The 11,921-nt window shown below is 41.5% G+C and overlaps 1 pseudogene; it reads left to right on the top strand.

Moving 5' to 3' along the window:
* Positions 1-239: 239 nt before the first annotated feature.
* Positions 240-344, top strand: LOC127490448 (small nucleolar RNA SNORA31; annotated as a pseudogene).
* Positions 345-11,921: the final 11,577 nt, after the last annotated feature.

The raw sequence follows: 11,921 nt of genomic DNA, 5'->3' as shown, positions 1-11,921 counted from the left end.
CATAGACCCTTTCTTGAACTGTGTAATTGGTGATACTTCCTTAGCACAACACTTGCAATATTGTTTGGATCCACATGGAGGCTTACACTTTCTCTTTTGCAGAATCTCCATCAATTCACAGGCCCAGTGTTAAATGATTAAACCCTCACCTTGAAATTTCTGGCTTGCTGTTGTTGCACCTATGGATTTTGCAGAAAACAGTTACTAATTCAGAATTTAAAGGATGTCTGGCTTTAAAGGTACACTCTAGGATTTGGATATGCTGTTTTCATTTTTAGAGAGTGCAAAAGAAAAATCCCTGCACTTTCTTTGTGGCAGCCCAGATTGAACTGGGGAATACATCTGTAAATAATAATAATAATAAATGTTAATAACTACTAATATAGAAAATTTGGATTAACATCATCAAATTCTACCTCCTGGAAATAAATTACTATTGTTAACATTTTAATGTATTTCCTTTCAATGTATTTCTGTGTGAATGTGTATTTTTTGTATTAAAAATAAATTAGGGGGAGCCGGCGCTGTGGCGTAGTGGGTAAAGATGCCACCTGCAGTGCCGAGCCAGCATCCCATAAAAGTGACGGTTCGAGTCTGGATGTTCCGCTTCTGATCCAGCTCTCTGCGATGGCCTGGGAGAGCAGTCCTTGGGCCACTGCAGTTGCATGGGAGACCCGGAAGAATCTCCTGGCTCTTGGCTTCAGATTGGTCCAGCTCTAGCTGTTGTCATTTATTTGGGAAGTGAACCAGCACATGGAAGATTCCTACCCTGCCCCAACATACCCTCCCCCAACTCTGCCTTTCAAATAATGAATAAATAAGGTCCTTGAACTTCTGAGTCTCCCACGTGGGCAGCAGGTACTCAAGAACTGGATCCACCATTTGCTGCCTCCCCGGATGCATATCAGCAGGAAGCTGGCACCCCGATGTAGCGTTCTGGCTTCACAAGCAGTGGCTTACGGCTCTCTGCTGCAACAGTTGTCCTAAGGAGTTTACTTCTTAAAAATTAAGCTTACTTCTGGCCAGCGCCACGGCTCACTAGGCTAATCCTCCGCCTTGCGGCGCCAGCACACCAGGTTCTAGTCCCGGTCGGGGCGCCGGATTCTGTCCCGGTTGACCCTCTTCCAGGCCAGCTCTCTGCTGTGGCCAGGGAGTACAGTGGAGGATGGCCCAAATGCTTGGGCCCTGCACCCCATGGGAGACCAGGATAAATACCTGGCTCCTGCCATCGGATCAGTGCGGTGCGCCGGCCATGGCGGCCATTGGAGGGTGAACCAACGGCAAAAGGAAGACCTTTCTGTCTGTCTCTCTCACTGTCCACTCTGCCTGTCTGTCAAAGAAAAAAAAAGAAAGAAAGAAAGAAAGAAAGAAAGAAAGAAAGAAAGAAAGAAAGAAAGAAATTAAGCTTACTTCTTAATAAATTTAAAAAAATGGGGCCAGCGCTGTGGCGCAGCTGGTTAAAGTCCTGGCCTGAAGCACCAGCATCCCATATGGGCACCGGTTCTAGTCCCGGTTGCTCCTCTTCCAATCCAGCTCTCTGCCATGGCCTGGGAAAGCAGTAGAAGATGGCCAAGTCCTTGGGCCCCAGCACCCACGTGGGAAACCCGGAAGAAGCTCCTGGCTTCAGATCAGCGCTCCTCTGGCCATTGCAGCCATCTGGGGAGTGAACCATCGGATGGAAGACCTCTCTCTCTGTCTCTACCTCTCTCTGTAACTCTTTCAAATAAATAAAATAAATCTTTAAAAAAAATTTATGTTGTATAGAATGAATACATCTTAGATGTATTCTTTTTCTCTCTTTTTTAAAAAAAATTTGTTGCCAAAGACACATTTTAAGGATGTGTACATTTATAAGCCAGTGATACCCCCTCTCCACTATCAGGATTCAAAAGAGTGTAATGTTCCACAGGTCATCCAATAACCTTCTTAGACAATACCCAACTTCCTCCTAAGAAGGCCCCATTATTCTTTTACTACAAAATGAGTTTTGTTTGTTCTGGAATTTATATCATGTAACAATTATTTATTTCTGTATATATGAAGTTTCTTTTGCTTAAAGCAATTGTCATGAGATTTTTCCATGATGTTTCTTTTTTTTTATTTGTAAAGAATTTTTTATTAAAAAAAAAAAAGAAGAAAGAAAGAAAATGAGCTCCAGGAAGGCTGTGGCCTCCCTTTAGTATTTATTCTTCCCCAACCCCAGAAACCTTTTATTTAAGGAATACAAACTTCATACATTTCATAATTACAACTTTAGGAACACAGTAATTCTTCCCACGATACCCGCCCTCCCTCCCCTCTTCCTCCTCCCTCTCCTGTTCCCACTCTTTTTTTTCTAAGACCTATTTTCTATTAACTTTATACACATAAGATTAACTCTATGTTAAGTAAAGAGTTCAACAAATAATATAAAAAAAAAAAAACTCTTCCTCAGCAGCTGAGACAAAGATTGTTCAAAGTCATTGCTTCTCAAAGCGTCAATTTCAGTTCCACACATTGCCTATTAGTAATTGTTATGAGATTTTCCCATGTTGTTCGTTTCTTTCTTTATTGACTTATTTTTTACTGCTGTCTGTGTAGTATCCCATTATATTCAAATGACAATTTATCTATTCCTATTGGTAGACATGTATGATGTTTCCAATTTTTAGTTAGTTAGTTAGTGAATGAAAGGCCTATAAATATTCTTTCACATATTTTGGTTGTTACTACATTGATTTTTCTTGAGTAGTGTAGTGGCTGGGCTTTACAGTGCTGAAATTTGTGCAAATGCAATAATGTACCCAAAAGTTTCTGTAAAGTGTACACACACACAAAGATCCACAGTGTGTTGTAGATGTTACCTTAGCAATGACTGAATTAAAGAACAGAATGGCAAAAATGATTAATTCAGTGAAATTTTTAAAAGTCTCACAATTATAAAATGCCTAGAATTAAAAAGAAATATGAAAGATTTATGAGGAAGTTAATATTAAAGGTTATTGAAAAGTTCTCAAAAGTGAAAGACAGACTGTGCTCCTAAATGGAACACTTGGTAATAGACAACGAACAATTCTCTAATTTCTAAAACTATTCCAAATGTAGTCCCTTCAGGATTCTCTTGGAACACAACAAATGGTTCTAAAGTGTATATGGGTTAATAAATGTGTGAAAAGAGCCAATAAATAATATCCAAAAAAATGATGAGTTGGGAACTGTCAACTAGATATAGACAATAAATTATTCAATAAATAGGTTGGGACAGTTGACTCTGCATTTAAGAATAAAAGGTACGTCTTTTTCCTAGTAATAAATTCCAGTTGGATTAAAGACAGAAGTGCAAATAAATTAATCCAGCCCCATGAAAGAAACTATAGAAGAAACAGTTTTATAATTTTGGAATAGAAAAGGCTTTTCCAGGAATGCCATAAACCTTAAATATCATATAGTAAAAGTTGAAATATTTGAAACTACACAAAGTTAGACAAGTGGCAGACGAGGGAAAATGTTCTGCAACATATATGACAAAATATTAATAGTCATAACATAAAGAACAAACCAATAAGGAAAAGCCAGAGTTCAACAGGAAAACAAAGAATATAAAAAGGTATTTCACTGTGGCAGAGATAAAAATAGACAATAAATACGTATTTTCCCTCACTAATAATACTTGGAATACAAATTGAAGCACAAAGAAGATGATTTTTTTTACGTGGGTGAAGTTTTTTTTTTTTTTTTAAGATTTATTTATTTATTTGAAAGGCAGAGTTTCAGAGAGGCAGAGGTAGAGAGAAAGAAAAGGGTCTTCCATCCACTGGTTCATTCCCCAAATGGCTGCAATGGCCAGAGCGAAGCTGATCTGAAGCCAGGAGCTTCTTCTGGGTCTCCTATGTGGGTGCAGGGGCCCAAGAACTTGGGCCATCCTCTACCTCTTTCCCAGGCCATGGCAGAGAGTCGGATCAGAAGTGGAGCAGCCAGGACTCAAACTGGTGCCCATAAGGGATGCAGGCACTGCAGGCAGTGGCTTTACCTGCTATGCCACAGTGCCAGCCCTCGAAGGTTTCTTCTTTTTTTTAAAGATTTTTTTAAAAATTTATTTGAAAGGCAGAGTTTTAGAGATAGAAGGAGAGATGCACACACAGAGAGAGAGAGAGAGAGAGGTCTTCCATCTGTTGGTTCACTCCCCAAATGGCCACAATAGCCAGGGCTAGACCAGGAAGAAGCCAGGAGTTTCTTCCAGGTTCCCACCTGGGTGCAGGGGCCCAACCACTTGTGCCATCCTCCGTTGCATTCCCAGGCATGTTGGCAGGGAGCTGGATTGGAAGTAGCCAGGGCTGGAACTGGCACCCATATGGGATGACAGCTTTGCACGTGGCAGCTTATTTCACTTCACTGGGATGCTGGCCCCCTGGGCAAAGGTTTTGAAAGCCTTCGTGGTATAACTATGGGGAATCAGGCTTTCTCATAACTTCTTGTGTAGGGGAGCACAATGCCTTTGAGGGCAAAGTGGAAAAATGTATTAAATGCACTGGCTTTGACACAGGAGGTCTCTTCTAGGACTAACCTCATGGAAACAGATTCACAAATATGTATTACAAGATATGCAATGTAATATTGTGACAAGAGGGGAAATGTCAGTAGGAGATTGGCTAAATAAATTATGAAACACTATGTAGCTGTTAAAAGCAAATTATGCCTAGATGATAGCTATCGATAGATATAAAATATATATCACTGTATTATATTTTGTCATAAAATCAGCTTCTGGAAAAAAAACATTTTTAGGTTTATATGTGCTGAGAATTCTGCACTAAATAATTTACATGGATCATCTCATTTAATCCCCAGATCCCTGATTGTCTAGTATATCAAAACATTTATTACAAATATGTCTCCTCAATAAGAGCCTGCCTTAAATGCACAATAAAGTAACAGCTGACGCTGTTGTGGAATAATTTCCTTACTTTTATGCTTCAGTTATTTTTCAATCTTTAATGAGTTTATATTCTTTTTATTGTTGTACTTTTATGGAATTTTCAAACATCAAAAGTAGAGAGACAATAAAATGAATCCTCATAACTGGCATTTAGTCTCAGTGAGTAGTAGCTCATTGCTAATCCTGCTTTAGCTCATACCCACTGGAACTTTCTGTATAAATCTCAGGTGCTGTGTCCGTGCACCCACAAATGCTCCAGACAGCAGGGCCAAAAGACAAGCTACATCCCCTGTCATTGTGCCACACCGCCCTCAAAACAATACCTCGTCAATTATTTTTCTGTGCTTTTAAACGTTCTCTGCATTTAACTGCTTCTTAGTATTCTCTAGTGTGGACACAGCACAGATTTTTAAAGACTACTTATTTGAAAGACAGAAAAAGAGATCTCCCTTCCACTGATTCACTCCCCAAATGCTCTTAGGAGCCCAATCTGGGCCAGGCTGAAGCCAGGAGCCAGGAACTCAACCCAGATTTCCTACAGGGGTGGCAGCGACCCAAGTATTTGAGTCATCACCTACTGCATCCCAGGGTGCACATTAGCAGAAAGCTGGAATTGGGAGCAGAGTTGGGATTCAAACCCAGGCACTATGATATGAGATGACAACATCCCAAGCATCGTCCTTTAAAAAGAATGCTTCTAAATCTTTATTTATTAATTGATTGTTTATTGTTTGAAAGGTTGAGAGAGAGAGAGAGAGAGAGAGAGAGAGAGAATCCATGCACTGGTTCATTCTCTAAATGGACGCAACAGCTAGGGCTGGCCAGGCTGAAGCCAAGAGTCAGGAAGTCCATCCTGATCTCCAAGATGGGTGGCAGGAACCCAAGCACTTTAGTCATCTTCTGTTTTCCTAGTAGCATTATCAGAAAACAATCAACGGCAGAGTAGCTGGGACTCCAACTAGCACTACAGCATTGGATGCCGACAACCCATGTGATGGTTTAACCTGCTGTGTCATAACACCCACCCCAGAAGAATTTTTTTTAAGATTTATTTATTTATTTATTTGAAAGTTAGAGTCACACAGAGAGTGAAGGAGAGGCAGAGAGAGAGAGAGAGAGAGAAAGAGAGAGGTCTTCCATCCGCTAGTTCACTCCTCAATTGGCCACAATGGCCGGAGCTTCGCCAGGAGTCAGGAGCTTCTTCCGGGTCACCCATGTGAGTGCAGGGGTTCAAGGAACTGGGCCATCTTCTACTGCTTTCCCAGGCCATAGCACAGAGCTGGGTGGGAACTGGAGCACCCAGGACTTGAACTGGCACCCATATGGGATGCCAACACTGCAGGCAGTGGCTTTACCCACTACGCCACAGTGCTGGCCCCAAGAAGAATATTTTTATAAGACTGCATTGTAGTAGACTGTTCAGACTAATGTAAACTCAAAAATGACAAAAACACAAATTGATGTAACTAAAAACATTTGAAACTTTCTACATGACCAAAAATTAAATAAATAAATAAATAAATAAATAAAAATGAAATACAAAAGACAAATTAGAAAACAACTACATGAGGCTGGCATTGTGGCCTAGTAGTAGGTTAAACCTCCACCTGCATCACTGGCTTCCTATATGGGTTTGAGTCCCAGATGCTCCTGTTCAGATCCAATTCTCTTGCTAATGGCCTGGGAAAGCATTGGAAGTTGATCCAAGTGCCTGGGCCTGGAACTCATGTGGGAGACCCAGAAGAAGCTCCTGGCTCCTGGCTTCAGATTGGACTAGCTCTGGCCATTGTGGCCATTTGTGAACCAGCGGGTGGAAGACCTCTTCTCTCTCTCTCTGTCTCCCTCTGTCTGTTTCTCCCTCTCTCTGTAACTCAACTCCTCAAATAAATAAATAAACAAGTCTTAAAAACAAAAAAGAGGGGCTGGCGCTGTGGCGCAGCCGGTTAATGCCCTGGCCTGAAGCGCCAGCATCCCATATGGGTGCCGGTTCTAATCCTGGCTGTTCTGCTTCCAATCCAGCTCTCTGCTATGGCCTGGGATAGCAGTAGAAGATGGCCCAAGTGCTTGGGCCCCTCCACCCACATGGGAGACCCAGAGGAAGCTCCTGGCTCCTGGCATCGGATGGGCGCAGTTCTGGCCGTTGCAGTCAATTGGGGTGTGAATCATCGGATGGAAGACCTCTCTCTCTGTCTCTACCTCTCCTCTCTCTGTATAACTCTGACTCTCAAGTGAAAAATAAATAAATCTTTTTTTAAAAAAGAAAACAACTACATATCTCATATATAAGAATTTATTTATAGAAAGTTTCTTTAAAAACATGAGTAAACAGGAAAACACACTGTGCGATAATTTATAGAAAAATAAAATTATATAGTTCTTATGCTTATGAAAATAGTTTAATAATAAGGAATGCAAACTGAGTCTACCTTGAGATAACTTTTCTTACTCATGAGATTCACAAAATACTATTTTTAAAAGATTCATTTATTTGAAAGGCGAGAGAAAAAAGACTTCCATCTGCTTGTTCATTCCCCAAATGATTGCAATAGGCAGCGGTGGCCAGGCTGAAGTTAGGATCCAGGAACTCCATTTGGGTCTCCCACACGGATGGCAGGGGCCCAGGTACTTGGGTCATCTGCTGCTTTCCAAGTGCACTAGCACAGAGCTAAACGGGAAGCAGAGCAGCTGGGACTGAAAGGGACACTTCATTATGCTGACATTGCCTTGCTGGCAATAGTTAACCCTTCGAGCCACAAAGCCGGGCACACAAAATTTTGACAACCGGCTCTTGGCAGGGCTGTAGAAACAGACACCTCCTATCATTTTTGCAGGACTGCAGTCTATGACTGGAGTTCATTTGTATCCTTCCTCAGGGTCTCCCCCTGAAGTTTCCGTTGTATAGTGTCAAGTTGATTCCTGTTCACTCCTCAGAGCACAATTTAACATCACCTCCTGGAGGAAGAATTCTCTGCCATTAGCTCCCACCCTTAGTCGTCTCCCTGCTCATAATACCTTTTCATGGCACCGCTCATAAATAGTATTTATTCACCTAGTGTCTGTTTTCCCTGTTCAAACTCAGAATCAGGTATCATTTCCTCCAATATTTGGCTCCTAGTGGATATGATTGTATAGCTATCGAAAAATAAATGAAAGATCTCTGCAAGTGAGATCCCAGTGGAAAGAATGGGCCATCAAAGTCACTGTGCACTTCCTCCCCATGTAGGATCTCTGTACTTAATGTATTGTACAATGTGAATTAATGCTATAACTAGTGCTCAAACAGTATTTTATACTTTGTGCTTCTGTGTGGGTGCAAACTGTTGAAATCTTTACTCAATATATACTAAATTGATCTTCTGTATATAAAGATAATTGAAGGCTGGCACCGCAGCTCACTAGGGTAATCCTCTGCCTTGTGGCGCTGGCACACCGGGTTCTAGTCCCAGTCGGGGCGCCGGATTCTGTCCCGGTTGCCCCTCTTCCAGGCCAGCTCTCTGTTGTGGCCAGGGAGTGCAGGGGAGGATGGTCCAAGTGCTTGGGCCCTGCACCCCAGGATAAGTACCTGGCTCCTGCCATCAGATCAGCACAGTGCGCCAGCCGCAGGGCACCGGCCGCGGTGGCCATTGGAGGGTGAACCAACGGCAAAGGAAGACCTTTCTCTCTGTCTCTCTCTCACTGTCCACTCTGCCTGTCAATAAATAAATAAATAAATAAAGATAATTGAAAATGAATCTTGATGTGAATGGAATGGGAGGAGGAGTGGGAGATGGGAGGGTTGTGGGTGAGAGGGAAGTTATGGGGGAGAAAAACCACTGTAATCCAAAAGCTATACTTTGGAAATTTATATTTACTAAATAAAAGTTTAAAAAAAGGAAAAAATAAGAAAAATAAGGTTTTTAATTGAGTGTGTCATTTATTAACTTCTCTTGGCCTATTTCCTCAAGAAAATACATATCTCTTTGGGATTTTGTAATTATTAGATAAGATACCATAAAGCATGTAACATAATGCTTGATATAGAATAAACCCTCAAAAAGGAAAACTATTTTCATACTTAATTGTAATTGTCATTATAGAGCCAATGTGTATGAAGTTGGAAGTAAGAAAAGCAGCTGTTGCTGTAGTACAGTGGTTAAGCCACCATTGATGACACCTACATTGCATGTCAAAGTGCTGGTTGGAGTCCAAGGTGCTACAGTTACAATCCAGCTCCCTACTAATGTTCCTGGAAAGCAGTGAATGATGGCACAAGTACTTGAGACCATGCCACTCACCCATGAGACCCAGGTGGAGTTCCTGGATCCTGGCTTCAGTGTGGCCCAGCCTGATTGTTGTGGCCATTTGGGGAGTGAACGAGCAGACAAAAAGATCACTCTCTCTCTCTCTCTCTCTGCCTGTCAAAAAGATTTATTTATTTATTTGAAAGTCACAGTTACACAGAGAGAGAAGGAAAGGCAGAGAGACAGAGAGAAAGGTCTTCCATCCACTGGTTCACTCTCCAAATGGCCACAATGGCCAGAGCTGCACTGATCCGAAGCCAGGAGCCAGGAGCCAGGAGCTTCCTTTGGTTCTCTCACATGGATGCAGGGGCCCAAGGACTTGGGCCATCCCCCGCTGCTTTCCCAGGCCACAGCAGAGAGCTGGATTGGAAGAGGAGCAGCCAAGATTCGAACTGGCACCCATATGGGATGCTGGCACTGCAGGCAGCGGCTTTACCTGGTACACCACAGCACCAGCTCCAAATAAATCTTTTTTAAAAGTTGGATTTGGGGTCCAGACTTGTGGCATAGTGGGTAAAGCCACTGCCTGTGACTGCCACCATCCCATATGGGTGCCATTTCTGTCCTGGCTGCTCTACTTAGATCCAGCTCCCTGCTAATGGCCTAGGAAAAGTGGCAGAGGATGGCCTAAGTGTCTGGGCCTCTGCCAACCATGTGGGAGACCCAGATGAAGCTCCTGTCTCCTGGCTTTGGCCTGGTCCAATGCTCGCCATTGTAGCCATCCAACAAGTGAGCCAGCAGACGGAATCTCTCTCTCTCTCTCTCATTCCTCTCTGTCTCTCTGTAACTCTGACTTTCAGAATAAACAAATCAATCTTTAAAAAAAGCTGAATGTCATCATAATTTGTCAAACTTTAGGATCCTGGCTTCGGATCAGCACCGTGTGCTGGCTGCAGCGGCCATTGGAGGGTGAACCAACAGCAAAAGGAAGACCTTTCTCTCTGTCTCTCTCTCTCACTGTCCACTCTGCCTGTCAAAAAAAAAAAAAATTCAGTCATTCTCATCTCCGCTTCATTCTGTTTCAGTGACTATGTTCTATCTGAACTCTTATTTAATATTTTTCTTTACGATGACTGAATATAAACTTGGATGTCTACTTTAACCTCATACTAAATTACTTTCTAGAATTATGAGTTGTAAAATGTATCTTCTGCAATAAGTCATTATCTAATAAAGTTCCTGATGATTACCTAAAATCACTATGAGAGGGTATTACTTGAATCAGTCCTTTGGGAAAGCTAAGATAGATATCACTTGATGTTTATCATTTCTCTTCTGTATGTGCTTCCAACTTGCACCTATTAGAACTATTTATCTCCATGTTTATCTTCATCATTAACTGGGGTCTCTAAGGGCAAGGATGGTTACTGTCAACTCTATTGCCAGTGATTATCAAGATACTTTCCCAGAACAGCAGCTCAATAAATGTTTGCTAAATGAATTAAACTGTTTTTGACCACCTACATTGATTAAGGAATGTGCTAGGCATGTTAGCAGAACTCAAAGAATAATTAGACACAGATTCCCAATCAAGAAGGTAGCAAGCAACAAAAGAAATACTTTCATTTTTCTATAAAACTGGACAAGTTATACAATGTATATACAATATGCAAAGTTAGTATATTTTTATTGGCAATTACCAGTAAAGATAAATTTCAGCTGAAAAATACCCTGAAAGAATGTGAATTGGAAATGTGTGCATGTATTTTCTTGTATATAGGTTACATATGAACTTTGTATAAAATTTAAAAGTACAGAAGGTGTTGCAGTGAAAAGCAGATCTCTTCCAAATCTCTGCTTCCATTTGCTCAATTCTTCCATGCAGAAATGATTCCTATGATCACTTGTTCCACCTCCACAACCATCTGGAGATAGTCTGTGCATGTGGAATTAAGATTGTGATTTTGGATGTATGGAAAGGCTAGAAAAAAGGCATTTCAGGAAGAGAGAATTGTTAGATGCAAAGCCAGTGAGGTAGAAAAATAAGGAAATATGTAATGAACAAAATTATGATAAAGCAGAAAATAGTCATAAAAATCAGTTGATAATTATAAGCGTTCTTTACAGTTATTGAAATGAAATCACTAATGTATTTAGAATATGAGAGTAACATATTTTACTTCATTTCTTTTGTTTAAAGACAAGAACACTGAAATTATAATGTAATATCATTTTCAGCTATAAATTATAATGATTTCAAAATTTACGAACAATGTGAAGGAAAATAGTGGTTTTTTTTTTGTTTTTTTGCGGTTTTTTTTTTTTTTTTTGACAGGCAGAGTGGACAGTGAGAGAGAGAGACAGAGAGAAAGGTCTTCCTTTTGCCGTTGGTTCACCCTCCAATGGCCGGTGTGCTGCGGCTGGCGCACCGCGCTGATCCGATGGCAGGAGCCAGGTACTTATCCTGGTCTCCCATGGGGTGCAGGGCCCAAGCACTTGGGCCATCCTCCACTGCACTCCCTGGCCACAGCAGAGAGCTGGCCTGGAAGAGGGGCAACCGGGAGAGAATCCGGCGCCCTGACTGGGACTAGAACCCGGTGTGCCAGCGCCGCAAGGCAGAGGATTAGCCTAGTGAGCCGCGACGCCGGCTGAAAATAGTGTTCTTACACATTGTTGATGGAAATATAAATTAATACTCTCCACAGAAGATGCCAATATCCATTTACGTTTTAAATGCATTTACTCTTTGATCTAGTGATTCCACTCCTGGGATACTGCTATGATTT

The sequence above is a fragment of the Oryctolagus cuniculus genome, chromosome 2 (genome assembly GCF_051225735.1).
Source record: "Oryctolagus cuniculus isolate XC-2025 breed Fujian yellow rabbit chromosome 2, ASM5122573v1, whole genome shotgun sequence".
Classification (NCBI taxonomy): Eukaryota; Metazoa; Chordata; class Mammalia; order Lagomorpha; family Leporidae; genus Oryctolagus; species Oryctolagus cuniculus.
The sequence above is the reverse complement of the archived record's forward strand: the minus strand, read 5'-3'. Positions and strand labels throughout refer to the sequence as shown.